The sequence below is a fragment of the Nicotiana tabacum genome, chromosome 18 (assembly GCF_000715075.1).
Source record: "Nicotiana tabacum cultivar K326 chromosome 18, ASM71507v2, whole genome shotgun sequence".
Classification (NCBI taxonomy): Eukaryota; Viridiplantae; Streptophyta; class Magnoliopsida; order Solanales; family Solanaceae; genus Nicotiana; species Nicotiana tabacum.
The window spans coordinates 11526628-11543900 of record NC_134097.1 but is presented as its reverse complement, the minus strand read 5'-3'; positions in this window follow the sequence as shown (position 1 = coordinate 11543900).

The window sequence follows — 17273 nt, the reverse complement described above, 5'->3', positions numbered from 1 at the left end:
TTTCTAACCATGCAAGAGGGAATTAACCCCATAGGTGAATAAATTAAAAATATGTTTCTATTTGTGAGGGCTACGTACGCACGAGGTGACGAGAGAATTGGTTAATTTAATTGCTTAAATCATATTAAAACTTGATAAAGGAATTATAAAAGGTTAAACTTCATTTTCTTGACCGTTAATGAGAATTGGTATTTCCTTGAATAATTGACCCTTAATAAATCTTGAATTGGTTATTTTAAATGAATTTTCGTTTTTATGGAGCGGGCCAAATGCCTCGGTAGCAGATAGATACATCTATGGTTCGTGTCGTTCGACCCTCGACAGTGCACAATTTAAATATTTATGCTGGATCGGGCCATACGACCTTAGCATGATTTGCGCATGATAAATCTTTGGAATTAATAATAATTGATATTGTTTCATTGGCCCGAGATACAAAATGTTAAACGATGAAAATAAATTTGGAAAATTTCCTATTAATAAAAGAATTGTCATCTCACCTGTTGTTATTGAGTTTATAGTTGTTTCATACAATCCATGCTTAAGTATAATATCGGTATTTTATTGTTAGCCCGTAGTAAGTGTCGGAGTCAAACCCTCGTCACTACTTCTCCGAGGTTAGACTAGATACTTACTGGGTACGCATTGATTTACGTACTCATACTACACTTGCTGCACATTTTTATGGAGGTGCATATATGTCTAGTAGACTTGTGGGCGTAGAGACGTGGTATTGTGGGGAATTAGGTGAGATGCATCCCATGTTGCAAATTTGCATTACACAAAGTCTCCATCAGAGTTATCTACCCTCTCCCGTCTAATTGTATTTCCAGACAGATATTGTATTTAATATATTATGGGTTGTTCAATATTGTAGTTGTGAAACTACTATCATTTACTTTGTAAATTCTATCTCTAAGTATTTAATTGAAATAAATTATGACTTCAAAAATAATGAAATGAGTAATTAAGTTAATCAACTATTGTTGGCTTGCCTGACAGTAGTGTTAGACGCCATCACGACCTCTAATGGAATTGGGGTCGTGACACTCAGAGACATATAAAGCACATAGTTTAGAATTGCAACAGCTTTGGGATACATATGCTAATGCCTAAACATTGATCACATATTAGTTTGACACCAGACACTATCATGAGCATACACAAAGGTTAATAAAATTACTTGAATCCTTTGAGACCCTTAGTAAAGATTCAGACAATGGCATAGTCAAGTTATTGCACACAATCAATAACAATAGAAGGTTTGTCCTATACCAGATTCAATCCACAATGACCGGGAAAGGGAGGACTGAGTATAAATTCAAAAAAGTGTTCAATCTATGAAGCCATGGGGGATAAACAAAGGTTCATGCCAAACTTCTACACATATATAGATTTTAATCAAAACTACGACCTCACAAGACAAGATGAGTCTTAAACATTATAGAATCAGGTTATTGGTATTATTAGGGGGTTAAGAATAGGGTAACATCATACTAAGTAGACTTAACTCAGCTCTACATACTAAGGCATGGTGAAGATGTATTCAAGTTGCAAAAATAGTTGGCATTCAACTACAATGGACACAACTACAATCTAACTCATAAGAGATAGGCTTATCATAATATATATCACTGATGGCCACAGAAAGTTCATCTAGTAGGACTGTTTACAACTAACAATTAGACATGGATGTAAAGCATCCATAAAGAGACTCAAAGGACTCAAAGGACACTTAAAGAATAACAAGAATTTATATAAAGAATGGAAAGCATTTTGGATGCTCAGACTTCACAATCCCTAACCAAGTAATGCATGGTTACCCTATATACCCTTGCTAAAGTTAGGTAATAAATACCGTGGTTTAGAATAATAGAACTCAAAAGAACATGGCAAGATAAGCATGAAGACTACAACAACAACCATAAATATAGCATTACAGAACTCAAAGAATATGGCATGATGGACAGAAAAACATAATTATAGAAATACAGAACTCAGAAGAGTACATCATGATAAACATGAAGACTATAGCAGAACCTAAATATAGAGTAACAGAACTTAGAAGAATACAACATGATATACATGAAGTCTATAATAGAACATTAGAGGATGATCTGAAGTCTTGGTAGATGTGAGAAATTATTATGGCAAGTTATGCAGCTTAATCATGTAGGTTATTCAATACATATATTGCAGTCATACAACTACTTAACCAATAATAAATACAATAGCTTATCATAGGTCATCAATAAGTCATGGTGAAACCAAAAATAAACAATTATAAACTGAACAAACATTTATAAATAAAGCAGTTAACAAGAACAGACTAGCATGCTCATGATTTTTGAATGCAATTAAAGAGAAAGGATGGAGGTGTACTGACCTCCTCTAGAGCACCAAACCAAAAAAGATTTTAACTTAGTCGTATGAGAACTAAAATTTCAAACTCTTGAGCAGTGAAGGAACTCAGAAACAAAAGGAAATGCAAACTAATTAGAGAGAGAGAGATAGAGAGCCTGAGCTTTTGAAATCTTGATAGTTTTGACACTTGTATTAGGGTTTTAGTTCTTGTCGGTCTGTTAGGTATGGTTGGTAAGACCATTGAAAGCCCTATTTATTGTGGCCATTAAAGCCTTAGTGTTTCATAGATTAAAACTCAGTAGTGGAGAGTGACTATTGTCAAGTGATGCAAGCAAGTTCAGGTGAAAACATCTGAGAGACAAAGGAGAAAACAGTACGGACTTTTACCTGGGAGGAGAGATGTGAGAGACCGACCGTTGAGCGTAAGAGACCACCGATTAGAACCCTAATACCCAGAGGTCATTGTATTTGACATATGTCTATCAAATATTAATGATGAAACCAGCTAGCGTCTCAGGCTTACTTCGATTTGAAAAGACGAAGGAAGAAATCTAGCGAGTTGAAGTTTCACCTTTTGGTCAGACTTCTTCACTTAGGGCTTTGAAATCGAATGGTGAAAATGGAAAGAGCGACGAGATCTGAAGTACAAGAGCAAAATAAATGACCATGCATGCCATGGATTTGAAAGGTCGGTGGCGATTTGATGTTTCACCTCTGGGGGTTAGGATTCGGATTTGGGGGATTTTAATTTTGATCATGAGAGAGGAAAGATTCAGCGAGAATCATGGATAAAGAAGGCAGAGAGGATGATTTTCTGGGTAAACTCATGACCTTGCACAAATTTGTGCAAGGTTTGGTGACTGATTGGGCTATGAGGTTGACAGAAACGAGAGAAGAAAGGGAAAGAGAGGCAGCTGAGCAGGGGTAATGATTTTAGGGATTTGGGTATTGGGAGACTGTCTCTAAGGCTAAGGATGGGAATGATCTGGGCCGTTGGATCTGGTGATCAACGACCCTGAAAATTCGGGCATTTAAGGTTTTTGGGGAGGATTTTTGGTGGCCATTAGATCATGGGATTTGGACGGCGGTGATAAGATCTCTGGGCGGGTGTTTAAAAATCAAAAGAAAATCGGAGATTAAATGTGAGGCATTGATCAGATAGACCAACGGTTCATATGCATGTGTGTTTGTTTTGTAAGTGAAAAGGGAAGGTGATGTGGCACGATCTCATTGGTTCAATGAGAGTGGAATGGATTGCCAAGTTGGAAGGGGATGGGGTCTTTGGACTGGGTCAATTCCGAATGGGCATGTGCATTGGGATGGAATTTATTTAGGAAATAGCCACTTTGTATTTTAATTAGGAATTGCAATTGTAGCCTTTTAGTTTTTTTAACCCCTTTAAAATTAGTTTAAATAAACTTAATTATTTTCACTAAAATGTAGTAGAAATTATAATCATAAAATACACTACTAGTTATTATAATTAGTTGTTTATAAAATACTTTATCTTTCTGAACGATAACACTAATTTTGAATTGTTAACATAGAAATCTAATTAATCAACATTTAGTAAGTATTTCGTTAAATTAATTATAAAGCCTATGTGGTGTATTGCAAAAATTTGTTTAATGATATTAAAATAGTAAGTATTTTTCTAATTACAAGATGCTAATACTAGGTTATTAATTTCAAACCTAATACTTAATTAATATTTTTATAAAAAATAGGTATTTATTGATGGAAAATACTTTCAAAACATTCATTGTAAATATTTAAGTATAAAAAAATTAATTTTAAAAGGGAGGGTCAAATTTGGCTGTCAACAGGGGTCGTTTTCGCAAAAGTAAAAGTTTGATCTACATATCTAATATAAGCTTCTAAACCAAGAATCAAAGGGTCCAAATCAACCCGAAAGTTTCTCAGAACAAAACTAATCAACACCGCAAGTCATAAAACTATAAACACACATGTGTGAAGCATAAAAAATGGTAACGGGGTGCAATTACACAAAATGACCGGTCGGGTCGTTACATTCTCCCCCTCTTAAAACAAATGTTCGTCCTCGAATGTGCATAATGACATACCTGAAGTGGTGAATAGATGGGGATAATGACTCCGCATGTCGTGCTCGGTCTCCTAGGTAGCCTCCTTGACCGGATGACCCCTCTAATGAATATTTACTGAAGCAATGTTCTTTGATCTCAACTTCCGGACTTGTCTATCCAAGATAGCCACCGACTGCTCAATATAAATGAAATCCTCATCCAACTGGACAGTGCTGAAGTCTAAAACATGAGAAGAATCACTATAATACTTCCAGAGCATAGAAACATGGAACACCGGATGAACCGCTGATAAACTAGGTGGCAATGCAAGCTTGTAGGTCACCTCACCGATCCTCTCAAGGATCTCAAAAGGTCTGATATACCTAGGACTCAACTTGCCCCTCTTCCCGAACCTCATCACACCCTTCATGGGTGAAACTCGGAGCAAGACCCGCTCTCTAACCATGAATGCAATATCACGAAACTTCCAATCCTCAAAACTCTTCTTTCTAGATTGGGTTGTACGAAGCCGATCTTGGATCAACTTGACCTTCTCCAAGGCATCTCGAACCAAATCGGTGCCTAATAACTTAGACTCTCCTGGCTCAAACCAACCAATTGGAGAATGACACCATCTCCCATATAGGGCCTCGTAAGGAGCCATCTGAACACTCGATTGGTAGCTATATTTGTAGGCAAACTCCGCAAGCGGCAAGAAGTGATCCCAAGAACCTCTAAAACCTATAACACATGCATAAAACATATCCTCCAATATCTGAATGGTGCACTCGTACTGTCCGTCCGTCTGGGGTGAAATGCTCAACTCATCCTGTGTGCCTAACTCATGTTGTACGGCTCTCTAGAAGCGTGATGTAAACTAAGTGCTCTTTTCACAGATGATGGATACTGGCACGCCATGAAGTCGAACAATCTTGCGGATATAGACCTGAGCTAGTTACTCTGAAGAATAGGTAGTCACCACTGAAATAAAATGAGCTGACTTGGTCAAACTATCCACAATCACCCATATAACATCAAATTTCCTAACTAAGTCCATGGTAACACGCTCCCATAACAAAGTCCATGGTAACACGCTCCCATTTCCACTCTGGAATCTCAAGACTCTTAAGCAAACCGCCTGGTCGTTGATGCTCATACTTCACATGCTGACAATTTAAGCACCAAGCTACATACTCCACTATGTTCTTCTTAGCGGCACCCAGATGAATGGATTACCGCGAACTTTAGTTCCTCCTCAAGAATCAACTCGTGTAACCTATCCACATTGGGCACACATAATCAACACTCAACTCAACTTGCGTTCCTAACTCACGTTGTACGACTTTATAGAAGCGTGATGTAAACTTCGTGCTCTGGTCAGAGATGATGGATACCGGTACACCATGAAGTTGGAAAAACTCCCGAAGATAGGTCTGAGTCAGCTATTTTGAAGACTAGGTAGTCACCACCGGAAGGAAATGAGCCGATTTGGTCAACCTATCCACAATCACCCATACTGCGTCAAATTTCTTATGAGTCTGTAGGAGCCGAACAACTAAATCCATGGTAACTCACTCTCATTTCCAATTGGGAATCTCAAGTCTTTAAAGCAACCCACATGGCCGCTAGTGCTCATACTTCACGTGCTGACAATTTAGGCACCGAGCTAAGTATTCTACTATGTATTTCTTCATTCTCCTTCACTAATAGTGCTGCCTCAAGTCTTTATACATCTTAGCGGCACCCGAATGAATGAAATACTGCGAACCGTGGGCCTCATAAAGCATCAACTAGCGTAACCCATCTACATTAGGCACACATAATTGACAGTGCATACACCACACACCATCATATCTGATAGAAACCTCTTTGACATCGTCCTGCTGAACTATGTACTTAAGGACAAGAAAATGGGGGTCGTCATACTGACGCTATCTGATTCGATCATATAGAGAAGATCGAGAAACCATGCAAGCAAGAACTCTGCTGGGCTCCTAAATATCCAATCTAAAAACTGGTTAGCCAAGCCCTGAACATCCAATGCTAATGGCATCTCCGCTACTAGTATGCTAAACTACCCAAACTCTCTGCCTTTCGACTCAAGGCATCGGTCACCACATTGGCCTTCCCAGGATGATATAGAATGGTGATATAATAGTCCTTAAGATCCTCTAACCACCTCCGCTGCTGCAAGTTAAGATCATTCTATTTGAACAAATGTTGTAGACTCCGGTGGTCGGTAAAAACCTCATAAGGGACACTGTACAAATAGTGCCGCCAAATCTTTAAAGCATGCACACTATCTTCCAATTCCAAGTCATGGACCGGATAGCTCTTGTCATAGGTCTTCAAATGCCGAGAGACATAGGCAATCAACCTACTGTCTTGCATCAACACCGCGCCAAGGCCAATACATGATGCATCACAATACACAATATAAGACCCTGAACCCATAGGTAACACCAACACTAGGGTTGTAGTCAAAGTAGTCTTGAGCTTTTGAAATCTCGCCTCACACTCCTTGGACCATCTGAAAGGAGCACCTTTCTAGGTCAACCTGGTCATAGGTGTAAAAACAGATGAGAAACCCTCTACGAAATGGCGATAATATCTGGCCAAACCAAGGAAACTCTGAATCTTAGTAGCTAAAGACGGTCTGGGCTAACTCTGAACTGCCTCAATCTTCTTCGGATCTACCTTCCCGTCACTCGACACCACATGACCCAAAAACGACACTGAATCAAGCTAGAATTCACATTTTGAGAATTTTTCGTACAACTTCTTTTCTCTCATGGTCTAAAGTACGATCCTCAAGTGTTGCTCATAATCTTCCCGGCTGCGGAAGTACACCAAGATGTCATCAATAAACAGAATGACAAATGAATCAATATTAACACAACATACCTATTCCAAACACCCATTCCGTAACGAGTCCAACCATACTAAAATTATTCAAATCCGACCTCAAATCGCCTTTCAAATCTTCCAAATATAGTTTATGGAGTTTTCACAATTTCCCCCAACTTGTCTAACCCAAAATGCTTATTAAATGATAAAAACAATGATGGGTTCATGTATAATAGTCAAATCCGAGTTAGAATCACTTACCCCAATCAACTCCTTTAATAACTCCTCAAAGATCATCCAAAACCGATATCTCTTGCTCAAAAGATGAAAAATGGGACAAAACCCTCGATTTTGAAATTAAGTACTGTTGCCCGGTCGTTGCCTTTTGCGATCGCGGACATGCTCTTGCGATCATGGAAAACAAATCTTCCCAGCCCACAAAACCTTCTACGAGATCGCGTGATACCAGTCGTGAACGCGATGACTAACCTTCCTCAACCTACGCAATAGCGACCCTGGATACGCGAATGCGAAGAACATCGTGTGCCTCCCTACTGCCTCTCCTTACTTATTCGCGAACGTGATCCCCCTCAAGCGTTCGCGATTCACAAACTCCTCAAACATCGCGATCACGTCCCTTACTTTGCGAACACGAAGAGTAAACCTCTATCTGACACAAACTACCCTATGTGATCGTGGCACATCCTCCGCAAACGTGATGAAGGAAACCAGAACTCAGAAACCAGCAATCCCATTTCAAGAACAAATGAACCGAACTCAATCTGTAACATGCATGGGGCCTCCGGGACCCTGTCCGAACATACCAACAAGTCCTAAAATATGATACGAACTTGCTTGAAGCCTCAAATCACATCAAACAACACTAAAACCATGAATCGCACATCGCTTCTAGCCTAATGAACTTATGAACCTCTAAAACTAACATACCAAACCAACTCCAATTGACCTCAAATTTTACACACAAGTGATAATCGACACAACGGACCTATTCCAACATTCGAAACCGAAATCCGGACCCAATATCAATAAAGCCAACTCCCGATCAAACTTCTCAACCTTCCAAACCTGCAACTTTCTAACTTTCGTCAATTCAAGTTGAAACGACCTACAAACCTCCAAATCAACATCCAGACATGCTCCTAAGTCCAAATCACCATACAGAGCTATTGGAACCGTCAAAACTCTATTTCGGAGTCGTCTACACAAAATTCAAAGTCCGGTCAACTCTTTCAACTTAAACTTCCATCTTAAACTTTTAACTTTGGGACTAAGTGTCCCATTTCACTCTGAAACTCCCCCGAACCAAAACCAACCATTCCGACAAGTCACATAACCACAATTTAACATAGAGGAGGAAATAAATAGGGGAGCGAGGTTAGAATACTCAAAACTACTGGCAGGGCCGTTGCATCCTCCCCCTCTTAAAAAAATGTCCTTTCTCGAATAAGTATAGAGACATACCTGAAGTGATGAAAAGGTAAGGATAACGGCTAAACATATCATGCTCGGTCTCACAAGTTGCCTCCTGGACTGGTTGACCCCTCCACTGAACCTTCACTGAAGCAATGATCTTTGTCCTCATGTTTCGGATCTACTTGTCCAAGATGACCACTAACTCCTCAACATAAGATAAATCCTTGTCCAATTGGGCTGGGCAAAAATTTAACACATGAGACGAATCACTGTGATACTTCTGGAGCATAGAAACATGGAATACTGGATGAATTACAACTAGACTATGTGACAAGGCAAGCTTGTAGGCCACGTCACCAATCCTCTCAAGAATCTCATAACACCCTTCATTGACGAAACCTGGAGCAAGACATGTTCTCCAACCATGAATGAAATATCACGAACCTTTCGATCTGCATAACTCTTCTGTCTAGATTGGGTTGTACGAAGATGGTCCTATATAAACTTGACCTTCTCCAAGTCATCTTGAACCAAATCTGTGCCTAATAACTTAGCCTCTCCCAGCTCAAACCAACCAATTGGAGAACGATATCGTCTCCCATACAGGGCCTCATAAGGACCCATCTGAATACTCGATTGGTAGTTGTTGTTGTAGGCAAACTTTGCAAGCGGCAAGAACTGATCCCAAGAACCCCCAAACTCTATAACACAGGCACAAAGCATATCCTCCAATATCTAAATAGTGCACTAGAACTATCCGCCCGTCTGGGGTGGAATGTTGTACTCAACTCAACCCGCGTGCCTAACTCATGTTGTACGGCTTTACAGAAGTGCGATGTAAACTACACACCATGGTCAGAGATGATGGATACCGATACACCATGAAGTCAGACAATATCGCAAAGATAGGCCTGAGCCAACTGTTCTATAGAATAGGTAGTCACCACCGAAATGAAATGAGTCGATTTGGTCAACATATCCACAATCACCCATACCGCATCAAATTTCTTCTTAGTCCATGGGATCCCAACAACTAAATCCATGGTAACCCGCTTCTATTTCCATTCGGGAATCTCAAGTCTCTGAAGCAACCCACCTGACCTCTAGTGCTCATACTTCACGTGCTAACAATTTAAGCACCGAGCTACGTATTCCACTATGTCTTTCTTCATTCTCCTCCACCAATAGTGCTGCCTCAAATCCTAATACATCTTAGCGGCACCCGGATGAATGGAGTACCACGAACTGTGGGCCTCTTGAAGAAGCAACTCACGTAACCCATCAGCATTGGGCACACATAATCGACATTGCATGAACAACACACCATCATATTCGATAGCCACCTCCTTGGCATCGTTGTGTTGTACCGTGTCCTTAAGGACAAGCAAATTGGGTTATCATACTGGCACTCTCTGACGCGATCATATAAAGAAGACTGAGAAACCACGAAAGACAGAACTCGACTCAGTGCCAAAACAACCAATCTAACAAACTAGTTGTCCAAGGCCTAAACATCTAATGTTAATGGCCTCTCTACTGTCGGTAGATATGCTAAACTGCCCAAGCTCTCCGCCTTTCGACTCAAGGAATTGGCCACCACATTGGCCTTCCCGGGATGATATAGAATAGTGATATCATAGTCCTTAAGAAACTCTAACCATATCCCCTACCGCAAGTTAAGGTCCTTCTATTTGAACAGATGTGGTCGATGTAGACCTCACAAGGGGACACCGTACAAATAGTGTCGCCAAATCTTCACGACATGAATAATGGCTGATAGTTCCAAGTCATGGATAGGATAATTCTTCTCTTGAACCTTCAGTTGTCTAGATGCATAGGAAATCACCCTATCGTCTTGCATCAACACCGCGCCAAGGACAACATGTGACGCATCACAGTACACAATGTAAGACCCTGAACCTATAGGCAACATCAAGGAAACTCTTGAAGGGATGTAGTCAAAGCAGTATTGAGCTTTTGAAGCTTACCTCACACTCCTCGGTCCATCTGAATAGAGCACCCTTCTGGGTCAACCTGGTCATAGGTGTAACAATAGATGAGAAACCCTCTACGAAATGATGGTAATATATGGCCAAACTAAGGAAACTCTGAATCTCAGTAGCTGAAGACGGTCTGGGCCAACTCTGAACTACCTCAATCTTCTTCGGATCTACCTTGATACCCTCACTCGACACCACATGACCCAAAAATGCCACTAAATCAAGCCAGAATTTACACTTTGAGAATTTGCATACAACTTCTTTTCTCTCAAGGTCTGGAGCACAATCCTCAAAGCGGCCTTCAAAATATCCGGATCTTGAATCTTCAGCTGATAATACCCTGACCACAAATCAATCTTTGAGAACACTCTGGCACCTTGTAGATAATCAAATAAGTCATCAATAAGCGATAATGGATATATGTTCTTCACTATAATCTTGTTTAATTACCGATAGTCAATACACATGCGTATAGAACCATACTTTTTCTTCACAAATAGAATCGGAGCACCCCAAGGTGACACACTAGGTTGAATGAAACCATTATCAAGCAACTCTTGCAATTTCTCATTTAACTCCTTCAACACTACTGGGCCATATGATATGGTGGTATAGAAATGGGCTGAGTGCCCAACAACAAGTCATTACCAAATTCAATATCCCTATCTGGCAGCATGACCGAAAGATCTATCAAAAATACATCTTGATAGTCTCTCACTACCGGAACTGTTTCAACGGTAGGAGTATAAACACTGACATTTCTCACAAAGGCTTAGATATGCATCACACCCCTTCCTAACCATCTGATGTGCCTTATGGAAGGACACAACTCTGCTAGGAACATAATCCAAAGTACACCTCCACTCCAACCATAGTAAACCTGGCATAGCCAACGTCGTCGTCTTAGCATGAAAATGAAGAATAGCATGATAGGGATACAACCAGTCCATGTCCAAAATAACATCAAAGTCTACCATAATGAGCAATAATAGATCAACTCTTGTCTCAAAACCATTAATAACAACTAAACACGACCAATACACATCGTCAACTATAATAGAATCTCCCACAGTCGTGGACACATAAACAGGAAAACCCAAAGAATAATAAGATATACCCAAATACGGAGCAAAGTAAGATGATACATATGAATAAGTTGAGCCTGGATCAAATAATACTGATGCATCTCTATGACAATCTGGAACAATACCAGTGATAACTGTGTCTGATGCAACCACCTCCGTCCTATTTGCAAAAGCCTAAAATCTTGCCTGGCCTCCCCCTAGGGCGACCCCTACCCGCCTGACCTCCACCCCTAGCTGGTTGTGTAGGCGGAGAGGCAACTGGAGCGGTAACCAGGGCCTGAGAAGTCTGGGGACCCTGTGGAATATGTAGAGTCTAAGTAGTCGGTGGAGGTTCACCTCTCCTGAGTCTAGGGCAGTCTCTCACCATATTACAAGTATTACCATGCTCAAACCAAGATCTCGGAGGATACGACTGCTGAAACTGGCCTAGGCCTGGTCGGCTGGACTGACTAGTGAAAGCATCCCGTGCAGGGGGTACACTGGACAGTGGCGGTGCATAATAGGAAACATGATCCATGGGAATAGGCGGAGTACCACTAGTGGATAGAAGTGTTGAATGAACTGGATGATTCATATAGCCTCTACCATGACGGGCTGCAACTGGGGCACTGGTACCACTATATCCGCTAAAATCTTGAGGCCTCTTGGGCTCCCTATCCTCCCTCTCCCAGCCCCACATACCCTCCAATCCTCATGCAATCTCCACCACCTACTGATATGGAGTATCTGTTTACAACTCTAGAGCCATGCTGAATCTAATATCGTAGTTGAGCCCCTCGATAAATCGATAGACTCGCTCTCTAACTGTGGAAACCAAGGCAGGTGCATGTATGGACAACTCACTGAATCTGACAGCATACTATGATACCGTCATAGTACCCTGGTGCAACTTCTCAAACTCTGCGGCTGTGCATCCCAAAGCCTCTAGGAAACCAACTCTCTCAAGAACATCTGTGAAAACAAAGCCCATGCGAGTGAAGCTGCATCGGTTGGGCTACCTTCCTCAATAAGCATGCCATCACTGATAGGTTGGTCCTCTATGCTGGAATGTAGTAAAAGAAACCTCGCTCGTCTCCACTATGCCCATAGTACAGAGAATACGATGACACTCCTCCAGAAAACCCTGAGCATCATCTGTAGCCAATCCGTTGAAGGTAGGTGGGTGGTACTTCTTGTACCTCTCAAGTCTGAGTTGCTCCACCTCAGAAGCTGCTGCCCTAACCTCGGGCTGAGCTGGAGCTACCGGCTGCATTAGTACAATCTCTGGAACCTGGTAGACCTGAACCCGCTACTCTGGAGTACCGGCGATGGGAGTCTGCGCTCCTCCCCCGGCCTGGGTTCCATACCGCTAACAACTAACTGGTACTATACCGCTTGGAATGTACAATAACCAACTATACAAAAATACACCGCAAATTCCCAAAACCCTAACCTCTAGCGTCTTTAGTAGGGGGCGTGGGTGTCTGATCGTTGGATCCAGCAGTGCATGTCCTCATCATCCGTGAGAGAATAAAATAACAAAAATTTAGAATTTTGAAGTCAACAAATTTGCACGATAAGGAATCAAAGAAGTGATGTTTTCCTAACAGTTCCATAGCTTCTCGAAGATAAGTACATCGCCTCTGTATCGATCCGCGAGACTCTACAAAACTTACTTATGACTCGTAACACCTATGAACCTAGAGCTCTAATACCAACTTGTCACGACCCCAATCTCCCTCCGTAGGATGTTGTGGTGGAACCTAGTCTCTAAGACTAGGTAAGCCTAACATACGTGAAGAATTTAACAGACAAAGTAATAAAACTTCCAATTTAAACCAATAGTTATCATAAAAAGGACTATGCAATACAAATGAACATAACACCAAAAATCTGGTGATACCGAGTCATAAGCTCTGCACGAGTATACTGAAACATCCCTCTACAACAATATCTATAAAAGGAGAATGAAATAGAAACTAGATAGAAGGTGACTCTGAGGTATTCAAACACCAACGGGTATACCTTGAAGTCTCCGGTCCAAGCTCAACTCACAGATGCCTAGCCTGCTATGAAGTACCTGGATCTGCACAAAATGATGAGCAGAAGCGTAGTATGAGTACACCATAATGATACCTAGTAAGCATCAAGTCTAACCTCGATAGAGTAGTGACGAGGTTAGGTCAAGACACCTACTGGAATAAATAAAGAAACTGAATAGGTGTAGTATAGTATAATAATGGAAATAATGGAAATGATACAAGGAAAAAATATAACAAGAATAGCTACACTAAAATTAAGGCAATTAAGACATCACGGATGAAAACACATAATAAGAATGCCAAGGAAACGATGCAAACAAAACACAAGTGATGTAAAATGAAAGGTATCAACAAGAAACACTATCGAGGTACCGTCTCGTAGTCTCATTTCACAAATCAAACCACAGTCTTTCCTTATACCACTATGGGAGCCTTGCATTTAGTTTTGAAAATAATTTTCCCGAAACCGTTTTAGATCACCTTATCACACCACGTGGCTTCAAGTAGTTTTCCTACTAGCAACATGCGTATCAAGCACACCTTATCTCACCGCATGCGTATCAACCCCAATCCTTATACCACCGCATGCGTATCAATATCACAACATAGCACAAATTGCACCTCAAGTGCCCAAAACCACAACTTGTTAAATAAGTGAACAACAATAATGTTTCCACAGTAAATAGCCCATGGCTCAACCACAATTTGTACAAGAGTCTCAACAATAGCAACCGAAAGTGAATATCTCAACAAGAATGGTATTTCAATAATTTACAACTTTTCCTCAATGTGTATCAAGGCCTTTATAACTTCAACACCATGATACGAACTCGCTTGAAGCCTCAAATCACATCAAACAACACTAAAATAACAAATCACACATCAATTCAAGCCTAATGAACTTATGAAATTCTAACTTCTAAAACTAATGCCGAAACATATCAAACCAACTCCAATTAACCTCAAATTTTGCAAACAAGCCATAATTTTCACAACTGACCTATTCAAACTTTCGGAATCAAAATCCGAACCCGATATCAATAAAGTCAACTCTCTATCAAATTTCTCAACCTTCCAAACCTTCAACTTTCTAACTTTCGCCAATTCATGCTGAAATGACCTATGGACCTCCAAATCAACGTCGAGACACGCTCCTAAGTCTAAATCACCATACAGAGCTATTAGAACCGTCAAAACTGCATTTTGGAGTCGTCAACACATAAGTCAAACTCCAATCAACTCTTTCAACTTAAATATTTAACTTTGGAACTAAGTGTCCCATTTCACTGCGAAATTTGCCAGAACCAAAACCAAACACCCCGACAAGTCACATAACAAAAATCTAATATATAGGAGGCAATAAATAGGGGAACAAGGCTAAAATACTCAAAATGACCAACCGAGTTGTTACGCATTGTAACCTTGTTCAACTGCCGATAATCAACACACATGCACATATAACCATTCTTCTTCTTCACAAACAAGACTGGAGGACCCCACAATGACACACTTGGCCAAATAAAACCCTTATCAAGCAACTCTTGCAACTGTTCTGCTGGGGCCATAAGATATGGGGGAATAGAAATGGGTTGAGTGCCCGAAAATAATTCAATACCAAAAGCGATATCCCTATCGGGCCACATGCCAAGAAAATCCACTGGGAATATATCTAGAAAGTCTTTCACTAACGGAACTGACTCAACAGTAGGAGTATCCGCATTGACATCTCTTATAAAGGCAAGATAAGCATCACACCCTTTTCAACCATCCGCCGAGCCTTTATAAATCACACAACCCTGCTAAGAACATAATCCAATCCACCCTCCACTCTAATCATGGATAACCGGGCATAACCAACGTCACAATCTTGGCGTGACAATCTAGAATAATGTGATAGGGTGACAACCAGTCCATGCCCAAGATAACATCAAAGTATACCATATTGAGTAACAATAGATGAACTCTACTCTCAAATCCACTAATAACAACTAAACACGACTGATACACACGATACAGAATAATAAAATCTCCCAAAAACGTGGACACATACACATGAGAACTCAAAGAATCACGAGATACATCAAAATGCGAAGCAAAGTAAGATGACACATATGAATAAGTGGATTCGGGAGCAAATAAGACCGATGCATCTATATGACAAACCGGAACCATACATCTGATGACTGTGTTTGAAGCAACTTCCTCCGTCCTGCCTGGAAAAGCATAGAATCTGGCCTGACCTTCTCCTCTTGGGTGACCCGTACCCGCCTGACCCCCACCCTTAGCTGGCTATGCGAGTGGAGTGCCAACTGGGACAGCAACCATCGCTTGAGAAGTCTGTGGACCTGATTGAATCTATGGAGCCTGATTAGTCTATGGAGGTGCACTCCTCCTGAGTATGGGGAAGTCTTTAACCATATGATGGGTATCACAACACTCAAAGCAAGCTGTCAGTAGGTATGGCTATTGGGACTGGCTCAGGCCTGGTCTGCTGGACTGACCGCTGAAGGCACCCCGTGCATGAGGTGCACTAGAAAGTGGATGAGAAAAGTGTGCAACCTGAGACATCGGAACAACCGGAGCACCACTAGAAGTTGGAACTGTTTAGTGAACTGGACGGCTCACATAGCTTCTCCCATGACAGGCTGCAGCTGCAACTTGACCACCACTAAATCCTCCAGTACATTGAGGCCTCTTGGCCTTCCTGTCCTCTCTCTCACGGCCTCTCATACCCTCCAACCTTCGTGCAATCTCTACCACCTGTTGATATGGGGTATCTATCTCCAACTCTCAAGCTATGTTGAATATAATACCATAGTTGAGCCCCTCGATAAATCGACAAACTCACTCTCTAGCTGTAGAAACCATGGCAGGTAAATGTCTGAACAAATCACTAAATTAGATAGCATACTATAACATTGTCATAATACCCTAGCTCCACAACGCAAACTCTACGCGCCATGCATCCGTAAGGGTTTGAGGAACAAACTCTCTCAAGAAAAAATCTGAAAACTGAGTCTATGTATGTAAAGCTGCATCGGTTGGGATATCCTCCTCGTAAACTCGCCACTACTGATACGCTGCTCCTGACAACTGGAATGTAGTCAAAGCAACCCCACCCGTCTCAACAATACCCATGGTGCAGAGAATACAGTGGCACTTCTCTAGAAAACCATGTGCATCCTGAAGCCAAACCACTGAAAGTAGGAGGGTGATACTTCTTGAACCTCTCAAGTCTAAGATGTTTCTCCTTAAATGTTGCTTCCCTAACCGCGTTCTCAACCAGAAAAACATGTTGTATTGGTATAACCTTCGGTACCTGATCAACATGGACCCTCTACTCTGGAGTATGGGCCGCGATAGTCTAAGCTCCTCCCCCAGCTTGATATATGGTTGGTGCAGGTGGAATCAACCCTGCCTGAGCTAGAGTACCAAACATGCTCAAGAACTATACGAGGGTCTCTTGAAGTGCAAGGG